At 42.3% G+C, this 21,769-nt stretch overlaps 1 non-coding gene across 1 annotated transcript; it reads right to left on the reverse strand.

Annotated features, from left to right (window-relative positions):
- Positions 1–7,426: 7,426 nt before the first annotated feature.
- TRNAY-GUA (transfer RNA tyrosine (anticodon GUA)) lies at positions 7,427–7,518 on the reverse strand. Its single transcript is given in 2 exon segments — positions 7,427–7,462; positions 7,482–7,518. It is a non-coding gene; the product is annotated as a tRNA-Tyr (tRNA).
- Between the last annotated feature and the right edge of the window lie 14,251 nt (positions 7,519–21,769).

The raw sequence follows: 21,769 nt of genomic DNA on the forward strand, positions 1-21,769 counted from the left end.
ATGCGGAGGTCATGGGTTCGGTTCCCACCATCGGCACGTTGGTTTTCCTGCTATTTGTTGTTTAATTATCTTTGCTCTAATCAGATTACATCACCGATTTATGTGATTACCGAAGTAAACATTAAAAAAAAACTGCAAAGTACAATCCCCAATGCTTTCCTTGCCCTCGCCGACTGTTGTCTTCTTTCATTCATGTATTATAACGAGCACCCTCATTTTCCCTTCATTTATCTGCTTGTAGATTACGGGGATCTCGGTTCTGGCAGTCTTGAAGCCATAGGTAGTGTAAGAGGGTTCTAGCACAGCTTTCGCCCTCGGTTTTGATCACCTTCTACGTGACGCTGGTGGTAACACAGGACGTTCCACGTCCACCGCTTTGGTTGAGGGTGGCGCTGGTGAACACTCTAATGCTAATGCTAGATTTCTGTGAGCGACACGATCTAGTTATAGTAAATAGAGAAACAAAATGGTGAAGGCCAAATCACGTGGGAATTCCGCAACACACAGGCGACCATTTACTACTGTCCAATGTCGCAGGAAATTTATAGCAAGATCACAAAAATGAAAATATACTAAGAAGGGGAGTGTAGTCTCGGAATTGATCATAAATGCATTAGTCTGCAGATGGGGCCCTTGATGAAAACAGAACTGAAACTTAGACAAAAAGTAAACGCAAAATTAAACAACGATCAAATAGCGCAGATAGCAGCAGACATAGAGGAAGCAATAGAGAAAAGCCCCAAGGAAGACTGGGATTATGAACAGGTAGAACTACTCATAAGGAGGAAATAAGGAGGTTAAAGTAGCAAACTGCTGGAATGGAAAGAGGAAGCCACGGAGCTGGTGGAATAAGGAAATCAGGGAAGCTATTGAATAACAACGGGCTGCTTCAAGGGAACACCGAGTGGCAAAGAAAGAATAGGTATCTCAGGAGGAAATCGACCAAAACTGGGAATCATATCGACAAAAGAAACTTGAGGTACAGGCCCTCGTCCAAAGTAAAATAAGGCGGTCCACCGATCGCTGGATGGCTGACATACACGACACCTCTAGAGGCGGAGCAAAAAAATTCTGGAACCATATAAGCTGTCTAGGGAAGAAGAATCAAAGAAAGCAGGATCGGAATCAAGATAACGAGGAAAATTGTTTAAAGGGAGACAACGCAGTAAACTACATTACATCAGTTATAGCCGAGTCATTTAAGAGCGACGATAGGGTAATCTCCACAAATCAGGAAACAACACAAGGTATCAGAATACAAAGCAGCTTAGAACTGACTTATCTAAACTGGAAAAAGGCAGAAAAAAATATTCTTAAAAACACATCTGCAGGAATAGATGGAATTTCGATCAAGCTGATTAATGAACTTCGTCCAAAAAGTAAGGAAACGTTGTTAAAAGCTCTGGAAACAGTCATAACGAATAAGCAAATTCCGGACAACTGGTGGCAGAGTAAAATGAATTTAATTTATAAAGAGAAAGGAGAAAGAATGCACATAGAATCCTACAGGATGATTACCATAACATCTGTTTTGTGCACGTAAGCCATGCAGGCGGTGAAATTAAAGGTGCAAGCTTAGGTAGAAAGTAACAAGATACTCGGAGAACTTCAGAACGGCTTTAGAAATGGTAGGCGCTTAGATAATAGCCTGTTCGTGCTTACCCAATGCATCGAAATATCTAGAGTGGAAAATAGACCTTTGTATTTGGCTTTCCTGGACATAAACGGGGCGTACGACAACATAAGCAGGGAACTCCTGTATAACATATTAAAAGAAGAAGGTATCGGTTATGAGATAATAGAATTCCTGCAGGAAATATACTGGGATAACAAAGTAGAAATTACATGAGAAGGGATAAGAAGTACGGAAGATGGCAAAGTATGCAAAAGATTAAGACAAGGCTGTCTTCTATCACCGCTGCTGTTCATGCTTTATATTGTAAACCAGGAACGAAGGATACAAGACAGTAACCTAGATTTTAACCTGTCATATAGATTAGGTGGAAAGGCGGTAGAGCAGCGCCTCCCCGGTTTGATGTATGCAGACGATATTGTGCTGCTAGCTGAGTGTCTGGAAGAATTGCAAACTCTAGTTAAGTATTGCGGAGACGAAGGGGACGCTCTAGGCTTCAGTTTCAGCGCAGTTAAGTCGGGTCTGATGATTTTCAACGGCTAACTGATCAGGGTCTTAAAATACAAGGCCATGAAATGCCTAGAGTAGCAGCATATAAATATCTGGGGGTTTGGGTAAACGAAGGATTGGCATACATTCGAAAGCATGAGCAATCACTTAAGGCCAAAGGGTGAAGGAATGCCGGGATAATGAAGCATAAGGCATTGTGGGGATACAATAGGTATAAGGTTTTGAGGGGTATCTGGAAAGGAATTATGGTGCCCGGGCTTACTTTTGGAAATACGGTTTTGTGCTTTAAATCAGAGATACAGTCGACATTAGAAATAAATCAGAGAGCCGTTGGACGATAAGCACTAGGTGCCCACGGCAAAACTACAAATGAGGTGGTACAGGGAGATATGGGTTGAGCATCTTTCGAAGTACGGGAAGCTCAGAGTAAAATATCATATGAGGATCGCCTGAGGAAATTGGACATTAACAGATGGGCAGCTAAAGTATTTAAATACCTGTACTTAAAAAGCGCTGACTCACAATGGAAGGAAAAAACTAGGAAACTAACTAGTAAGTATGCTAGTCACAAGGACGGACAAATAAAGAGCATTAAGCAACAGGTGAAAAACACAAAAGGCAAAAATTGAATAAATTCGATGGAAAAGAAACAGAGTGTGGAATTACACCGAAAGTGGAAAATGCAGATCAGGAAGGAAGCTTTCTTTGATAACTCAAGAAGCAGTGCCCTACTTTTTGAAGCTAGATCAGGGTGCCTTAGAACACGCAGCTACAAAAAGAAATTTAACAATGTAGATGACGCATGGGCTGTATGTCGTAACTCAAGTGAAACCATTCACCATATTATACTCGAATGTAATGGTATCCATCCGGAAGTTGATGCAGGCGCAGTCACTGTTCCTGAAGCTCTGGAGTTTATAGATACCAGTGGCCGGGTGAATAAACCGGCGGTGGAATCTAGCAAAAGATGACTGGAAGATTGGTGGCTTAAAAGCAGAGAAGTGACATAATGTTAGTAATGTTGAAATAAAAATTTAATAAATAGAATGATGGTTTAGTTAACCAATCTAAATCAATAATTAAAATATAGGGAGAAAAATGAGCATGATAGCTACTGCTACCATCCGGTTTCAAAGGGGACGCTCCTATATTCCATCCATCCATCCAAGGTTCGTATACAGACAACATTAATACCCAAGAAAGTAGCAGGTGGGACAGCGGCCGAGGTAGCTCAGTTGTAAGAGCACCGGAAGCGATATTCGGAGGTCGTGAGTTTGGTTCCCACCATCGGCACGTTGTTTCTCCTTCTATTTTGTGTTTACTTATCTTTATCCTAAACAGATTACATTACTAATTTATGTGAATACCGAAGTAAAATAAAAAAAGCAAAGTACAATCCCAAATGCTTTCCTTGGCCTCGCCGATTGTTGGCTTCTTTTCTTCTTGTAATGTCCCAGTGAGATACCAGCTATGAGGGACGTCGTTGTGAAAACGTCTTAACTGATTTGGCCTATCCGAGTTACTTCAACGCAAGCTAATGTTTTATTGCGAAGACTAGAGAATTGTTAAATTTTTACATTGGAGTGCAGGTTAAATGTGTTTAGGGCATTGCCGCAGACTTGAGGTTCGGGCGAATGGCTGTTTGTTATTGAAAGAGAAATGCTCAAACATTGTGTTTCACGGTCTGCTTAAAGAGGAAATGGCGAATGCCACTTTTCAGGACTTATTTCCATGACTACATCGTCATTGTCATAGCTACTATCATCACTATTTTCATCAATAAAATGCACCTTCTACAGCCTCATTTTCGTCGTTATGATCATTGTCTTTCATTTTTCGTATGGACCATCCGTTAAAAGGAAGCCACATATCCAAATTCAATTCCTTACGCTGGGCAACAAGAATTACGATCTGTTTTTCACAACCTCAGAGTAGAGGGAAGAGATTATTTTCTACCGTGATGAATGGATTGTGTAACCTGCAAAAAAAAAACAGCAAACAAAAATGGACCATTTTTGTTACATTACCGGTAAGTGGTTTATTTTAGGGATGTTTTCAACGAACACCGAAGAAGAAGATTAAAATACACTAGTATGCGTGCATTCCGTATTCAAGCATACATAGTGAGGCAAAACTTTTCGTTGGGCCAGTTGGTCCATTGTGATATGAAAAAATTCGGTGGAAATGAAGTAGCTCAAATGCGAAAAGAATAAGGGACAGGAAAGAGCGCTGACTGGCGACTAAACTTTATTGAGCAAAACGTGCAAAACGTAAGCAGTGGCAGGAGCGATCAGATGCAATCAACGACAAATGGTGTAAAGGGCTGTAAGAGGGATAAAACCCAACATATTCGATAAGGCTAAAAGATGTTGGAACTCAAAATAATGATGGAACATTCCGTCGGTCTAGACGAAGCAAATAAAAAAAACGAACGTGGGCGATGAAAGAATCAGACATGCGTGAAATCAGTGTTCGGAAAATCAGATGAGTCAACGCGACATGTTCAATGTTCAGGGGCGTAAGAGCGATAAATCGAAAACAAGGTAAGAAGCTAGAAGAAGATGGCAACTCAAAATAATTCCATTATTCTTGACAAAGTATACAACAAAAGCTACATGGACGACGAATGAGTCAGTCATGCGCAGTCTATAACTAAAATGTAACCAAGTACTTTTACGAAGGCAAGTTCGCATTCATAGAGCGATTTCGACGCATCACTCACACACGCTGAACTTTTTTGGTTTGTAAAGAAAGCTTCCTTTAGTTCACGAGGTACGCTGTCTCGACTTCTATCAAGAATCACGGTATCAATGAACCAAGACATGCATTCACATTTGCTTCAGTGAACAGCTAGATTGACCCAGATCCTTTTCCGAGCATGTTCCCTCAATCGTTCATTCAGGCATCTTTCGTTTGTGCTATGTGCACTTTGCCACATCTTAGCGAAATCTGGTAGATCACCCCTTCTCTACAACTGCAAATCATATAGGGATGCCTGACACCCCATGTTTGCTCTTAAGCGCGTTCCTTGTTAATCCTGAAACACGATGTAGCCAGCTTGCCAGGGGTGCAAAACAATAAATGTACAGCCTTGGTCAAAAGTCCTAAGGCCAAATGCTTTTTGCCTCAGGTGCCAAATGGAGCTAACACTTCGTCTTGATTAGCTAAAGGGCCATGAAATGCTATGAGATAGTTCCTTGTTGTGATAACAGATAATCCCCTAAAATTTTAATAGCATTTGTCATTGAACGATGGCATGACAGCTCCATTTTGCGGCTGAGCTGGAAATGAAATGTTCTTTGAGGACATTTGACCAAGACCATACCTTAAACTTACTGGCGACGTTTTTCCAAATTATGAGCTGAACAATGGGTGTACGGAACAACAACTGGCCTCACCCTCCTGTTGTCCTCTAAATTGTAATTTATTTTCTTGCCCTTGACCGTCTGAAGCAGGGATTCAGCCACTTCCGGTCTGTGGCAACCCAGCTTGTTAAAATTGTGCAATCTGCAACTGAAAGCTTCCCAGAATGCATTGCTGAGAGGATTTTTTATTGCTGAATCTAATCCCGATATCGCTATATCCCGCTAAAATCTCTTGGATTGGGAAGAGTGGTAGGACAAAAGTTTCTCCTGGCTTCGGGGGTTCTACATCCAACAGACTCTCATTTAATTGTTCGAAGAGAAGCTCCAAGTCCAGATAGTGTAGGTTATTATCTTATGGGAATTCGAAGGTGCACTCCAAATCATGGTTAAGGTCTTTGAAACCAGCTAAAATTTCTGCAGCAGTGGACTGATAAGTAGTTGTCTCTTGCCTGCCTAACAGTACTAAATATTCTTCGGCATACCTGGAAATTTTGAACGCCTTGCTATTGTCGAACCTACTGTTGAGATTCTTGTCAACGGCCTGCATTTTAAAGAAAGGTGTATTTTGGTTGGAAAGCTTTCTATTCATGTTGGAATTTTACCTTGCGACAGTTTTCATGCCATTTAACAATGCAATAGACATCACAGCACTATTCTTGCATTTTTCATTTTAACTTGTTCCTTCTCAACTATCGCCATCCATCGGCGTGTCTGTAAGACTAAGCTCCGCCTGAATAACGCGGCCTTCAAGATCACTTGGCGGTGCCATAGAGAACAGCTTGGCTAGCACGAATCGACTGCTAGGGAATACCGCAAAATAGTTCCTTTATTCATCTTTGCACTGAATCTTTGCACTGCAAGCTGTGTCAGTTAGCTCTGCTTGCAACTGTTCTGGTGAGAGGATGCAGTGTTGCTCATATGCAGTTCTAGCTAACTAGCATTCGTCCAGCGACACAATCTGAGTCAGCAATGAGTTTGTCCCAGGGTGCTGCCTATTTGTGCAGAGCATTGTAGGATTCACTGATTATAATTCGAGTAACATACTAACACAGGTGAACAGAGAGCACCGGAAGTCACTCAAATACAACTCTGTTATTTATTTTCCAAAACAGAAGCCGAGAAAATGTATTATATATACAGGTAAACATTACTCTTTCTTTTTATTCTTGCATGATAGAATAAAATAAACCACTGGATATGTTTTGATTGTGTTTAAAATATTTAGTGTTAGTGAATAATAATAGCGTACACGATATCCTGCGAAGAACCGTACAAGATGTTTGTAATATTTAGGATGGAAAGTGGGTGGACAGCAGCTGCCAGGCATATTTTATTTTTGTGTAGAACTCTTTTACATGATATCAAACACAGGCGATTCAGAACTGGCTGGTAGAGTAGGGCAGGAAAAGAAATCGAACTGCTTTAATTAAGACCTACAGTAAGTATTCATGTCCCGATGAAGTCAAATATTTTCGCCTAGCTGTCATCGATACTACCCCTTCTGGTGACACATACTTTCACGTTCTACATAATGCAGGAACATCGTTGGTCAAACTACGTTCGCTGCTTCTCAGAGACACAGGAAAATAAATTAATATACACACTAGTGGTTTTTACGGGCAGTTAGCACATGACACTGTTGTTGCCGCGAACGCCACTATATATTTATCTCCTCGAGCGCTGTTCAAGTAGTATGAAAAGAAAAAAAATTAATGTATTTCTTAGTTGTTTTGTTCTGGAAATGCATTTTCATGTAAATTTACAATAAACGTTGCTTTCGTTCTCACGGCGCAAAAGGATTTTGTATTGCATAAAAAATTCCATGCTAAGCGGCATTGAAAAAGCATGTTTTATTTTGTTCAACTTCTGCATATGTTTGAAATGAAGTATCAAGAGATTACTCGAGAAAAATAAAGACTCCGTCGAGCCGGATTCGAACCAGTGACCTATGGATGTCCGCAGTGAGAGAACATCTACAGTCCACCGCTCTACCAACTGAGCTATCGACGGCACGCTCACCTCACCCCGAGTGGCATCTGGCGATGTGCTCTGAATGACTACAGTAACTAATGCTGAGCGTTTCTCCTGTGCACCGCTGGTAACGTGTTCAACCGCACCATGACGTGGGCTTTCTGTCGAAGGTAAAGAATTTTGGGGTGCTTGGGATCTTTTCGTAATTGTAGAGTCTGTCTGCAGCTCATTTCCGGTCTTCTCTACAGCTTCAATGTGCACAACTTTTACATTGGTTAACATGGATATTGAAATTCGCCCCCAAATAGGTTCTTCGCATGTGTACAAAATTCAGCGGGTGAATAAAGAGGCAAATCTATAAAAAATGGTTCCACCACGTGCCAATGTTTCTCCCAAGAAGTACACATTGTTTGCAAGCAGGAGATGATGTAATCTATCGCTCACAGTCTTGAAGCAGTGGAAGTTCACTGCGAAGACTGTAGCTTCGTTGTAGAATGCTACATGTGCCTCGCTAGTCCCCTTAACCTGTCTAAGACTTATGGCACGTGATAAGTCCTCGATAAGCGTAGCAGGGTGAGGCAGAAATATGTTATTTGACTTTGCAGCAAAAGTCAGTGTGAAGTGTTGATATTTTACGGTAGGACGTGTTCAGTGTTGGGAAGCCTTGAATAGAATTGCACACCGTTGTAAACAAGCTTTATAAGAGTTTCGATCAATCTGTATTATTCAGAAGGCAGCCACTTGAAAACGCTGAGTAGTTTGCAAGAAGTGATATCCTATATGCATGATAAGTGCTCTGAAACATCGAAAGCTCTCTGATGAAGAGTTCACAGCGCGTGGGAGTTTAGTTTTTATAGAAAGCGCATAACAAAGAGTGCACTAAGGCAAGGCATTTCCTTCTCCTCTAATTGCCTTCACCCATGAAATGTTTTGCTAGCTGGAACTAATGGTGGTCATTATTTCTTAAATATCCTTTGTACACTAAATGTGTCTTCAGCTGAAGGGGCCACACAATATGACATTTTTATAAATAAGCTATTATTTGAAGAAAGTCTCAGCGATATACGAGTGTGTATGAATCTTAAATGATGAAAGTGCGGGAGAGTATGAATGTATGGCGGCTACGTGACTGTGGTCGAAAACGCAGAATCCGCCAGCGAGACGCTTACGACACAAAGAGAGAGCGAAAAGTGACTGCATTTCTCGTTCGGGCGCCCTTGATTGTGGTGGAGATTCTCTGCGCAACTCTCACCGCCCAGGCAGGTGCTTTGCTCTTGCTCTTGCCCGTCGGGGGTGCAGCTCGCGAGAAGTACCGGGATCGATACCCAGCACCTCCATATCTTTTGTGCCGTACGGCTATTTTTATGTATACTATTGTCTTCTAAAAGTAACTTTCTTGCGAAAAACAAAAAACAAAACTCTGTTACGGTTCTCATGATACAACAAGGTGTCAGGGGGAGCTTTTGCTGCACGGTAAGAGTTCACTCTGTATGTGTGGTGGGAACTCAAATCAATTATTCCTTATGTGCATTCAGGCCCTAAGAAGTTTCATGAATTATAAAATTTAAGCAAAGCTATCAATCCCAACTTGTTTGATTCGAAAACACTGGTTTAAGGGTCCCTAGAATTGTAAACTAAGGCAGCCTGGTTTTCACGACCGCATAATGCAACCGTTTTTAAAGAAAACGCGTTAGAAGAGTAGACAGTGATGAACTATGCAGAGTTTAGGAATGCACATTTATCCACACAGTACGTATAACAAATCAGAACAGAGCGACATAGAAACTAGGATAGAGCGGTGAGGAAAAGCTGTAATGTTTTTTCTTAAATTCGTGAAACATAGTTAAAATTGAGAATTATAGTCAATACTTATCCACAGGTTATTTGTAATAAATTGTAGTGTTTGCCGGCCGTAAACTTCTTGGTGCGTGTTTAGTGACGAAAAGATGCAGTTGGTAATTCATTACGGCTTACAAGTAATGTTAAAAAGGAGGGAAGTAATATTATGCTACCATGTCGTATATATTGAAGGAATTGAATGCAACATTATTTGATCCATATTGCCTTTCTGAATATTAGGGTCAAATGTAATGAATACTCGCACACGTAAATAGATCCAGCGGAAAGCACGTGGATCTAATCCATATTGTGCAATGAAAGTTTGGCATTTAGAAAGTGCATGAAGGCTTAATGATGTATTTATTGACTGAGCGGACAAGAAAACAAAATCTAGATTGCTGCCTTTAACAATTCCTCAGACTTTTCTGATAAGCGCGTGCTGACTTCGCTTGCTGTCGTAAATTACATTCGAATGACTAAAATCATTGATTTTTCCCAGTATAAGGCCATAAAAATGTTCTGATAAGAGTTAGTGATATATATTCAGCATTTATTATTTATGTTTACTTTGCGTCTTCATGCTTACTGTGTTAAGGCTAATACTCGCCTATTGTAATACACTGACCCGCTTTGTTTCTCTCTTTTATAAATCCGCTACAACAAATGGTCAATATTTGTAGTACTATGCTAAGTCACTCTCCTTGGCGAGTCAACAAGTTACTTGCAACCTGATCTTCTATAGCGAGAAATATACTTATGAGAGAGTTGGCGTTTCTCCTAAAAGTTAATATCAAAAGCCCCTATAACTTTTACAGATCCACGTTCATCGCACGTTTTATGCATAGCAAAGCGGCCTTGCATCTCGGTATATTCCTGTTTGAGAGGCCTAAATACATTTATTAGCGTCCATTTTAGTGGTAATGTCATCGGGACAGCAATGTGTGATCCTGGACTGCACAAACAATCAACGAAATCGCAAAATGATTGCCGACAGCGTATGCGGGAAGCAACGAATGTGGCTGTAATATGTTTCTGCTTCACCGCTTTCCAGTCTATCCTGATTTGATTCGCCTGTTAACGTTGTGTGTAAGCCATACAGACTTAGTTCCAATGAAGGATTCCCGAATATGATGCCCATTTTACTTCCTTCACCGTAGTAAACACGTACGCTGGGCAGGCCGTGCCTCCCGCAAGCCCTCCGCGCCAACGATAGGGTGGATCTCTTCTGCAGCGCAAGAAGAGCATGCTAAAATCTTTTCTTCACTTAAACAATAAGCCGACAGCAAAACAAAAATCTTTTCTGCGGATTTGTGACCCATACCGTGTTATTGATAATTGCAATACAAACAAGTTTCGCAACACATTGCCGCTAGTGCGGCGCGCGGCTCATCGTCTGCAGTCTGGCTCCGCTGCTCCTTAAGAAAATATGAACTTTGTGTCTTTAGAAACTCAAGTGACTTTATACATTAGACTCATTTGTATGTCTTATGACTTTCTTGTGAGCTCTCCTTATGCATTCCTAATGGCATTCAAAACCATATTGGTCACCGCGAGTCTAGTGTGTTCCTAATGCATGCTTTCTGATGGCAGGCTAATGTGTGCTTGGTGTCATGACGGCACTTATGCCTTTGGATCCTTGATGCTCACCAGTTGCCATCATGATGTCTTGTACGGCTATTTTTCTCCCTGTAAACACTGCCAGTGCAGCAGGACGTTTAACTGTTTGGGCTGTGTAAAGGGGCTGCCGATGTTTTGGTTGTGCAAACAAACAGACAAATATAAATACCCATATGTGGTTCGGAAATGTATAATAAATACTTCAAAACAAAAGCTGTCTAGCAGAGATGGGGGCCCACACATAGTATGCCATTATCATCATCAGCCTGGCTATACCCACTGCAGGGCGAAGGCCTCTCCCATATTTCTCCACTTAACCCGGTTCTGCGCTAGCTGCATCCACTTGACCCCTGCGAACTTCTTAATCTCATCCGCTCACCTAACTTTCTGCCGCCCCCTGCTACGCTTTCCTTCCCTTGGAATCCAGTTAGTTACCCTCATCGACCATCGGTTATCCTCTCTTCGCACTACATGTCCTGCCCATGCCCATTTCTTCTCCTTTATTTCCACTAGAATGTCGGTAACTTGAGTTATTTCTCTGACCCACTCTGCACGCTTTCTATCTCTTAACGTTACCCCTACCATTTTTCGTTCCATAGCCCTCTGGGTTGTCCTCAACTTAAGTAGAACTCTCTTGGTTAGCCTCCACGTTTCAGCCCCATAGGTGAGTACAGGCAAGATGCAACTGTTGTATACTTTCCTCTTGAGCGATACCGGTAAGCTGCTAGTCATAATCTGCGAGTGCTTGCCAAATGCGCTTCATCCCAATCTTATTCTTCTTGTTATTTCCTTTTCATGGTCCGGATCTGCGGTTACTACCTGTCCTAAGTACACATATTCGCCTACTACTTCCAGTATTTCGCTACCTAACGTAAACTGCTGTTCTTTCCCGAGGCTGTTGAACATTACCTTAGTCTTCTGCATATTGATGTTCAAGCCTACCTTTCTACTTTTTCTGTCTAGGTCATCAATCATTATTTGCAGTTCATCCCCCGAGTTGCTTAGCAAGGCAATGTCATCAGCAAATCGCAGATTTCTGAGGTATTCTCCATCTACCCTTATCCCTAACTGCTCCCATTCCAAGTCTCTGAATACTTCCTCTAAATAAGCTGTGAATAGTACTGGGGAGATCGTGTCTCCTTGCTTAACACCTTTCTTTATGGGAATTTTGTTACTTTCTTTATGCAAAACTATGGTTGCTGTGCAGCCACTATATATATCTTCCAGAACTTTCACGTACGGCTCGTCTACCCCTGATTTCGCAATGCCTGCATCACCGCTGAGGTTTCAACTGAGTCAAATGCTTTTTCGTAATCAATGAATGCTATGTATAAGCGCTGGTTATATTCCGAGCATTTTTCTATCACCTGATTGGTGGTATGGATATGATCGATAGTAGAGTACCGTTTCCGAAACCCTGCTTGATCCTTTGCTTGATTGCAGTCTAAGGTTGTCCTGATTCTATTAGCGATTACCTTAGTAAATACCTTATACGTAACAGACAGTAACCTGATTGGTCCGTAATTTCTAAGTTCCTTAGAGTCCCCTTTCTTGTGAATGAGGATAATGTTTTCATTCTTCCATGGTTCCGGTACCGTCGATGACACCAGGCACTGCGTATACAGAGTGGCCAGTTTTTCTAGCACGATATCCCCCCCCCCCCCGTCCTTCAGCAAAACTGTAGTTATCTGATCCTCTCCAGCTGATTTCCCCCTTTTCATAGTTTCTAGTGCTTTCTTGACCTCGTCCTTGGTCACTGGTGGAACGTCTGACTGTTTTTCCCTACAGCCAATCTCATTACGGTCCTGACTGCTTTGGCTACTGTAGAGATCTGTGTAGAACTCCTCGGCTACTTTGACTATCTTGTCCATATTAGTGATGACGTTGCCCGGCTTGTCCCTTATCGCATACATCTAATTTTTGTCTATGCCAAATTTCTTCTTTACCGCTTTAAGGCTTGCCCCGTTCTTTACAGCATGATCAATTTTCTCCATGTTATACTTCCCTATATCGGCCACCTTGCGCTTATTGATTAGCTTTGATATCTCGGCCAATTCAATCTGGTCTGTTGGATGGAAGCTTTCATACTCTGGCGTTTCTTAATCAAATCTTTCGTCTCCTTAGACAGCTTACTGGTATCCTCTCTAACTATCCTACCGCCTACTTCTACCGCTCACTGAATAACGATATCTCTGAAATTATTGTTCCTTGCCTCTAGGGTAATGTCGCCATCCTCAGTTAGAGCTGGATACCTATTCTGTAGCGAGATCCTGAACTCTTCTGCCCTCCCCCTCACCGCTAATTCGTTGATGGGTTTCTTTCTTACTAATCTATTGCGTTCCTTCTTCAGATTTAGGCTAATTCGGGACCTCACCATCCTGTGGTCAGTGCATCGCACTTTCCCGATTACCTCTACATCCTGCACAATGGCGGGGGTTGAACACATTATGAAGTCGATTTCATTTTTAGTCTCTCCGTTAGGACTTTTCCATGTCCATTTCCGGTTCTTCCGTTTTCTGAAGAAGGTATTCATGATTCGTAAGTTATTGCGCTCTGCAAACTCAACTAGTAACTCCCCCCTACTATTCCTAGAGCCAATGCCATAGTCACCTACTGCCCTGTCTCCTGCCTGTTTTTTCCCTACCTTGGCATTGAAGTCGCCCATTAGTACAGTATACTGTGTCTTTACTTTTCGCGTTGCCGATTCTACATCTACATAGAAGCTTTCAACTGCCTGGTCATCATAACTACATGTAGGTGCATAGGCCTGTACAACCTTCAGTTTATACCGCTTATTAAGCCTAATCACGATGCCTGCAACCCTCTCATAAATACTATAGAATTCATCTATATTACCCGCTATATACTTATTGACAAGGAAACCTACTCCTAGTTGTCGCCTTTCTGATAAACCTCGATAACACAGTACATGCCCATCCTTCAGGACAGTATATGCCTTATTCGGCCTCCTAACCTCACTAAGCCCTATGACATCCCATTTCATGCCCTCTAGTTCCTCTAACAGCACTGCTAAACTAGCTTCACTAGCTAGGGTTCTAGCATTAAACGTTGCCAGGGTCAGTTTCCAATGGCGGCCTGTCCAGCGGAGCCAGGCTTTCTTAGCACCACCTGCTGCGTCACAGGTCTGACCGCCGCCGTGGTCAGTTGTTCCGCAGCCGCTGATGGCTGAGGGCCGGGGTTTTATGGAGCTTATCATAGGAGGTTGTGGCCAATTACTGCATCAGGGTGGCCAACTCCTGTTCTGGTGAGGGAGTGCGTTGCCGGAGGTGTTCACCGGCATCAGGTCGCACCCCAAACCTGTGTATGCAATTCCATCGACACACAGATCTTTTTTTTCTTTTTCTTTTTTTCATCCGGTGGAGAATTGCGGGGCACCGGGATTTGAGCCCCGGTCCTCTTGCACACGAGGCGGATGTTCTACCGCTACGCCACCGCTGCACACATAGTATGTACCCTCTATTTAATTTCATGGATTAACATCGACTACAGGCTGTTCCTCATCTGTATCATTGTTGCCGTCAGAAATCGGCTGCAGGTGTTGCCTGCAAGAAACAAAAAAGTTTGCCACTTGGGCTGTAGCAAAAAGAAAATTCATTCCGCATCGATTCACTTCACAGACCTCATCATATTATCATAGATATCTGCACAAAGCAGTGAGCACTATGAAAGGGTTGAGAGGTTTGCAAAACTGATTCAATAATCAAAACTGCTCTCATGCAAAGATGACTTCAACAGTATCAAACTTCACAAGTACTATATACCAGCAACACACTGCTAAAGAGAGGTAATATACATGAATACACAGTCGCTAAACAATACCGCAAAAAAGAAGTAAATCCACTAAACAATGCATACTAAAAAATTTATTTAATGCAAAAACACATTGAATGCATCCATTTATTGTTTGCACTGCAGACCTAGCTTTGAGAACAAGCACGACTGAACTAGTGGAGGTATATATGCCTGCAGGAGTCGCAACCCTATTGCTAAAACCAGTGCCACTGGGTCCCAGTGCCCCAGCGCCATACCTGATTATGGGCCCAGTATGACGCAGAAGACTGGGCGCAATGGCACGCGGCATACTGGCACTGGTCGCCCGGAGAAAAAAGGCCTAGGATAAATATTAAACGCTAAAAATTAACGAAGCATGTCGAGTACTATAAAAGAAGCTTAAAAAGTAAAGAACAAAGAAAAAGAGCGGCACCTAGCGCGTTTCGAACTCTGCGCCTCTTAATCTAGCTCACTACGCTAACAACTCGGCCACACCGAGAACCGGAAACCTTTGAAACATTTTTGCATTTGATGTCATGAGAGCATTTATAAGGTCGATACTTCATGTTTCGCAGTCTACAGGCCATAAGGATTACCGTTCAACAGGATTACCGTACAGGATTACCGTTCAACATCTTCGGTCTCTAACATGCTGAGTCAGCTTAAGCTTGAACCCCTTAAAGTACGCCGTCAGGTTTCTAGGCTGAAATTCTTTCACATGCTGTATAACAACAAGTCTGGTTTGTCACGTGATGTCTATATATTTGCTGCACCCCAGAGATCTAGTAGACTGAACCACTCCAAAGTAGTAAGCCCATATTTCGCCGGGACCAAACTTTACCAGAATTCATACTTTCCCCTCACAACACATCAGTGGAACTGTTTGCCTCAATTTATCGTTGAATGCACCAATGAAAATATGTTTGCTGAACTGTTATTGCAGAACGTGTAACCCCTCTCCTGCTTGGGCAGCGCTGCTGTCTGCAGTATTTGGAAATAAATAAATAAATAAATAAATAAATTGCTGCTGCTCTAGCAATTACAACGTCTTGATCATTGGAGCTTGGTGCCTGCTCTCACAACTAGCAACTAATGTTCTAGATGCCGCTATATTTTGTGCACTGGAATCATTTTAACATGTGGAGTTTGACATCTCTGGCAAATTTACCAGCGCCGACACTTCGGTGGTGCTCTGCTACCGTGGACGTAATTTTCAGTGAACACGGAGCTGTGGACGAAACCTTCAAGAAAAAAAGTGCGATCAAGCTGTTCCAATGTCGGCCCCTGAGGGATGCTAACTGGTCGACGCCGCGGGCCGCACCGGTTATACTGGGTAGGAACAGTGCGGCCCCAGCACACATAAAGAGCTTCTCCCAGTGCATCGCAGATGCCAGCGACATACCCAGCGTCCAAAAGCTAATCCCAGCATTTTTCTCCCATCGTACCAGTGCAACCAGTGTCTTCCCGTCACTGCTCCAGTGATTATTGCAGACCTCCAGTGTGCCCAGCAGATCCAGTGTAAAACCAGAGCGAAAAATCTTACTGGTTTCGTACTGGAAGACGCTGGGAGACGCTGGTTCTTGCAATAGGGAACGAATACATTAACCAATGCATTACATGTCCGACGCAGAGCTCCGAAAAAAAATTAAAAGTCGAGAATGACACAGCTGCCCCAGGCCTCCAAATGCATACCTAGCACAGCGTTGAGCCGCACAGGGTCCAACGGGTCTTTCTGTGTGCCATCTTTACGAGCGTTGCTGCCCTTCCCATACAGACTTACCTTCCATTTCTTCCTCGGTAAACACCTGCGTCAGCAGGCTTCTGGGAAACTTTGTTGGAAGCCCTTGGCTGTGCACAACAAAGCGGTCTATAGTAGACATTTCTACTTTGATTCCATTCCCAATGTCAACCTGCATAAACAAAGAAACAAGCACAAAAATGCCATAGAGACACATCTTCTATTATTAGCCGAGAAATGCCTCAGTAGACTTAATGGTTTAATCTGGCTTGCAATTCGTTGAACATCAATACGTTTTCATCTGAAGGACTCCACCTGTGGCACACAGTGACAGCAGAGGGACTTGTGAAATGTGGTCATAGGCTAGAAGTGATAACACTGCAAAGGTATGAGTAGAACCACTTCCACTCTCCGAGGGTCTGCTTAAGCAAGGAAACACATCAAGGTGATATTGACCAGCCACGATATTTCATAGGTGTGAAAGCAAAGCACTGACAAGAAAAGTAAAACTTTAGCTTATCTAAACAGCATACAGACGAGAGGCAATTTACCTTTGTCTGTCAAATATGTGCCTGGACTCATGCTCAATAAGAAAACTCAACTGCCAGACACATTTTCATTCACAATTACTGGCCTGCTTCTAGAATCTGGCATAAACATAGCTTTCGCCATTTTTTTTTAAACTTGGTCTGCAGTCACCAGTAAAGAGAGGTCAACATTGAGTGCTTCTTAAGCTATGTCTTATTTTCTATATGTAACATCCACTGCAACTCAATAAAAAGGTTTAGCATACAGGAGACCTATACCTGTTCACCACCATGCACACATAAATAAAATTAAATGCACATAAACAACGCTGCATAAAATTAAACAGCACTGAAGAATCTGCATTGGAGTGATGCGAAAGCACGGATGCTGCCGTTAGTTGCTTCTGGTTGCTTCTTGTTGCTTAATGTACTTCTTGTTTACCCATTTTAGTCTTTGGTACTTTCACATTGCACGACAATTCCTTCCTACGCCCTTCTTCGGCTCTACTTCCGGTTGCGTGACGTCACATCCTCTACCTCACATTATTTCAATTCTTGTTCGGCCATTTTAGTCTTCGGTACTTTCAAATTGCATGCCAATCCATTCCTATGTTCTTTTTGGGCTCTACTTTAGGTTTCATGACGTCATATCCTTGACGTGACATTAATTCATGCCTTGTTTACCCATTTTATTCTTCGGTACTTTCAATTTGCGCGAATTCCTTCCTATGCCTTTTTTCGGCTTTACTTCCGGTTGTGTGACGTCACGTCCTTAACGTCACCCAATTGACTGCCTTAACTACTTCATGCTTTGGTACGCCAATCCCTTCGTGTGCAATTTTTTGGCTCGACTTCAGGTTGCGTGACGTCACACCTTTGATATCACCTTAACTGACTCATTTAATTAACTATTTCAGTATTTGATACATTCAAATGTGGCATCAAGCAATTGGCTAATGAGACCGTTTTCGCCTTTACGTTTACATTTTTGCCTCTATTTATTTACCTAATTAACTTATTAGCCTAATTATTTTTCCGGACACAACAGTACGTCACCCTCTATCGATTGACACTGCTCATTAACCTCTACCATTTCTCAATCACTCACAACTGCTGCAGACACGATTTTGCGGACGCGGTCAGAAATCTGAACTAAGCCATGTAATGCTCCCGCATTAATAAATGTACATGTGTGCTTGTGCACATATGCACATGCCATAGCAGGCGAGGGGCAAGGTGTGGCCAGTGAGCATGCATAGGTGGCATCCAGTAAAACCAGTACATGTCTCCGCTATGCTATAATTCTCTAATGCAATCTCGAGAACATGGAACACCAGTCTTGCGGATTGCACTTCACGCCAGCCATCATTTCTACTATCATGACTGCCCTAAACTCTCAAGTTACAATGAAGCACTATATTTCTCACAGGCACTGCAGCTCTAAGAAGTATGCACTCTTGCAATGACTCTTTAGGCATTGTCTGTAGTAGCAGTTTGAGTTACTGTGAGTAACCCTCCCCCCCATCCTCTCCCACAAAACTGGCTTGCAACTTAGCACTCCTCGCTATCACGATGCCAAAATACCCTCTAACAGACACATTTTTCAAGGATATTCGCATTTCCTATTAAAACTGGTATTCCAACAGTTACAGAAGACTATCTGCAGTAATAATATTTATTAACAGAAATCGTTAAAGATAAAAGTTCAATGGGCAATCTACTAGCGCCCCTACAGAGTACCTGATAGGTAGGCAAAACAATTTTAGTACCGTGGAAACAGGCGCAAACCTGCAGGCATTGATTCAAGCTAGAGCAGCAACCATTTTGGCACAAATGGGGCATACACAGAAACACCAAGTGTAGCTCGCAACTCGACGGTCCTAATTATACTGTTACAGGCTACTACAGCTGACTGTAACTGGCTGAGACCCCTATTTAGTCCTGAAATCAGAATGGCTGGCAGATTGGATTACCACGGCTTGGGGACATCTGAAGCAGCTAAACCGAACTGTAGTGAACCAAGGTCTTTAAAGGCTATCACAATATGTGTAGTGTTCTTTCTCTCCTTTTACTTTTTCTGCGGCTCTGACGAGCATGTGCCCCGAGTCTAAAGGGATCCGAACCTCTCACTTTGTTAACTAAAAATCATTAACTAAAGTTACATTTTTAGCGTCTTTTCCTTTTCCTTTCCATGACAGTCTTTCTTAAACGCCTCCTGAATATGCAGTAAATTACTGGCTCGCTAACAATGACCTAATAACCATTTTACACGCCAATTTTCAAGCCTCTCAAGTTGCTTACGAACACACTGCACTATTTGCCTCTCAAAAAATTGCACACAGGAGAATTGAGAGCAAACCATTAACGCAGTGCGCCGCCGTGAACATAATACAGCCGCGGCAGCTAGGACCCTAATGTGCAGTTGGAAATTTAGCGGCAAAGATACGACACTGTGAGGCAGTTTCATGTTAAGCCTACGTTTATTAAGGGATTAGTGACACTGTAGACTAAAGCACATTTGAATTCTTACCACACATGTGTCCATAAACATATTTATTTGTGGCCACCTTTAACGCATCGAAGTGAAGAATGCGATGCCTGATGAGAAAATTGGGCGAGTAAAACTGCTTTTTTAAAAAAACCACTGCAATCACTCTGTGAATGCTTGCCTGCACAATCAAGCTTCGCCGTCTTCGAGTTACCTTCAGAGTGCTCCTTAATATTCATCACAACGTTTCTCCCTGACTAGGTTACGCAATATTCGACCGTTGCTTCCATTGTAATTGAGCTTGCCGTAGGGAGTCTCTGGCATCTTTTGTGACTCCTCGCTCTTGCGAAATGGTGCATGAGAACGAGTTACAGCATTGATAAAGCCTGCTTTTGTTGTGATTTTTTAAATGTATTTTAACGCTCGTTGAGCGAGAAGGGGAGAAAATTGGAAATTTTCTCACTCCTTCCGTCGGCGCCGTGGCTTAGTTGGTTAAAGCGCCTGTCTAGTAAACAGGAGATCGTGAGTTCGAATCTAGCCGGTGACTGATTGCATTTTTGCTTTCCTTGCACCTTGCGGCTCGTTTTTGCGCTTCAGTATCTGGCTGGCCGTAACAAAACAAGAGTGCATATGACTGCTGTATTACCGACTACACGGATGATGTAGAGGTCATCCGTTTAGAGTTTTTTACACATTTCGTGGCATTCAATATGGCAATAGATTTCACTGCTTTTTTCTTGTATTCTAATTATAACCGGTATTCTGTACTCTAATTATAACTGCATGTCAGAGTCATTAGAAATTACGCAATATCCATATCAGTGGCTTTTCGGCAACTCAGCATATGCTGTGTTTTTGCCGAGAACGTCTCTATACATTTGTCACTTCGAGCGCTGCTCAAGTAGCATAATGAGGAAAAGGCTTGAAACACTTATTTTTTTTTTTGAGTAAATAGGTTTCTTCGAAAATGTATGAGTAATGTTTGAGTGGTGCTCTAAAGTATTATTGTACAGCCTTCACCACTTCTGAGTGAGCGCTGTATTTTTTCCGTTGTACGCCTGCAATGTCAGGATGGCAAGCATAGAGATATGCCAGATCACTCAACAAAAAATAAAATGCTCCGTCTAGCGGGATTCAAACCAGTGACCTATTCATGTCCGCAGACTGGGAACCTCTACTGTCCACCGCTCTACTAACTGAGCTATCGACTTTTTTTATTGCCTAATTTACCATCAAATTTTACACATAAAGAACGTTACACACACACACACGCACACGCACACACTCACACACGCACACACACGCACACGCACACACACACACACGCACACACACACACACACGCACACACGCACACACACACACACACACACACAGAATATTTCGCGACAAATACACAACATCGGTCAAAACCAAAGGGGCTATCGACTGGACGCCCGATTAGCGCAGAGTGGCGTCAGGCAATGTGCTCTGAACGCCTACGTAAAGGAATCCTGGGCGTTTATCTCGCGTGTCACTGAAGACTAGTTCGACCTCAGCATAGCGTAATGGTCCAGTGTAAAGTCAGAGTATTTCTGGGCGTAGCTTCTTTTAGTGACTGGAAAGTCATTATACTTTTTATGATCGGCCTTGTCAACAACCTCAATATACAACACTTTTACATCGTTCGGTCAATGCGTGTTTTGAACTTCAAGTCCGTCTCGTCAAACGTCAGTAATTACCACTAAGCAACAACCGACTCTAGCCAAGCTTTACGAGGCTTAACGTTCAAGCTTTCACTTCGGTTAGTTAGATTTAGCGGGGCCTTTGCGTAATATTTGATGTGAGAAGTTATCGAAAGTATCGGGAAGTTGTGCAGGTATATTTGCAAAAAGCTCTACTATTCCGGCAGGTTCTTAACTTTACTGAGAATAATGTTTCTAATGAATGCTCGACGTTATTTTTCCCTGCATTTCAGTCATTTTCACTGTGAAGGGTAAGTCGGAAAGGTGTGGAATACTTACCTTTAATGGTAACGATTGGTTATGTGAGCACCAGAAAGCAGACTTCAAGACAGAAGTTATATCTTTAAATATTGTACATGAAGAAGTAATGTTATGTGCACACTATACAGAACACCGAACAAAAACATAGAGGTCTTTATAAAAATGTCATGTTAACTTCATAATCATCGATTAAAACAGCAAGTTATTTTAGCTGGTTATCCGAATCTAAATGAATCTAATGTAAACCAAACCGGAATATCAGAATACCTAAGTCTACTGGCGAGCTTCGGCCTTTAAAAGCGGC

The sequence above is a fragment of the Amblyomma maculatum genome, chromosome 11 (genome assembly GCF_055883805.1).
Source record: "Amblyomma maculatum isolate TAMU_Amacu chromosome 11, ASM5588380v1, whole genome shotgun sequence".
NCBI classification, from domain to species: domain Eukaryota; kingdom Metazoa; phylum Arthropoda; class Arachnida; order Ixodida; family Ixodidae; genus Amblyomma; species Amblyomma maculatum.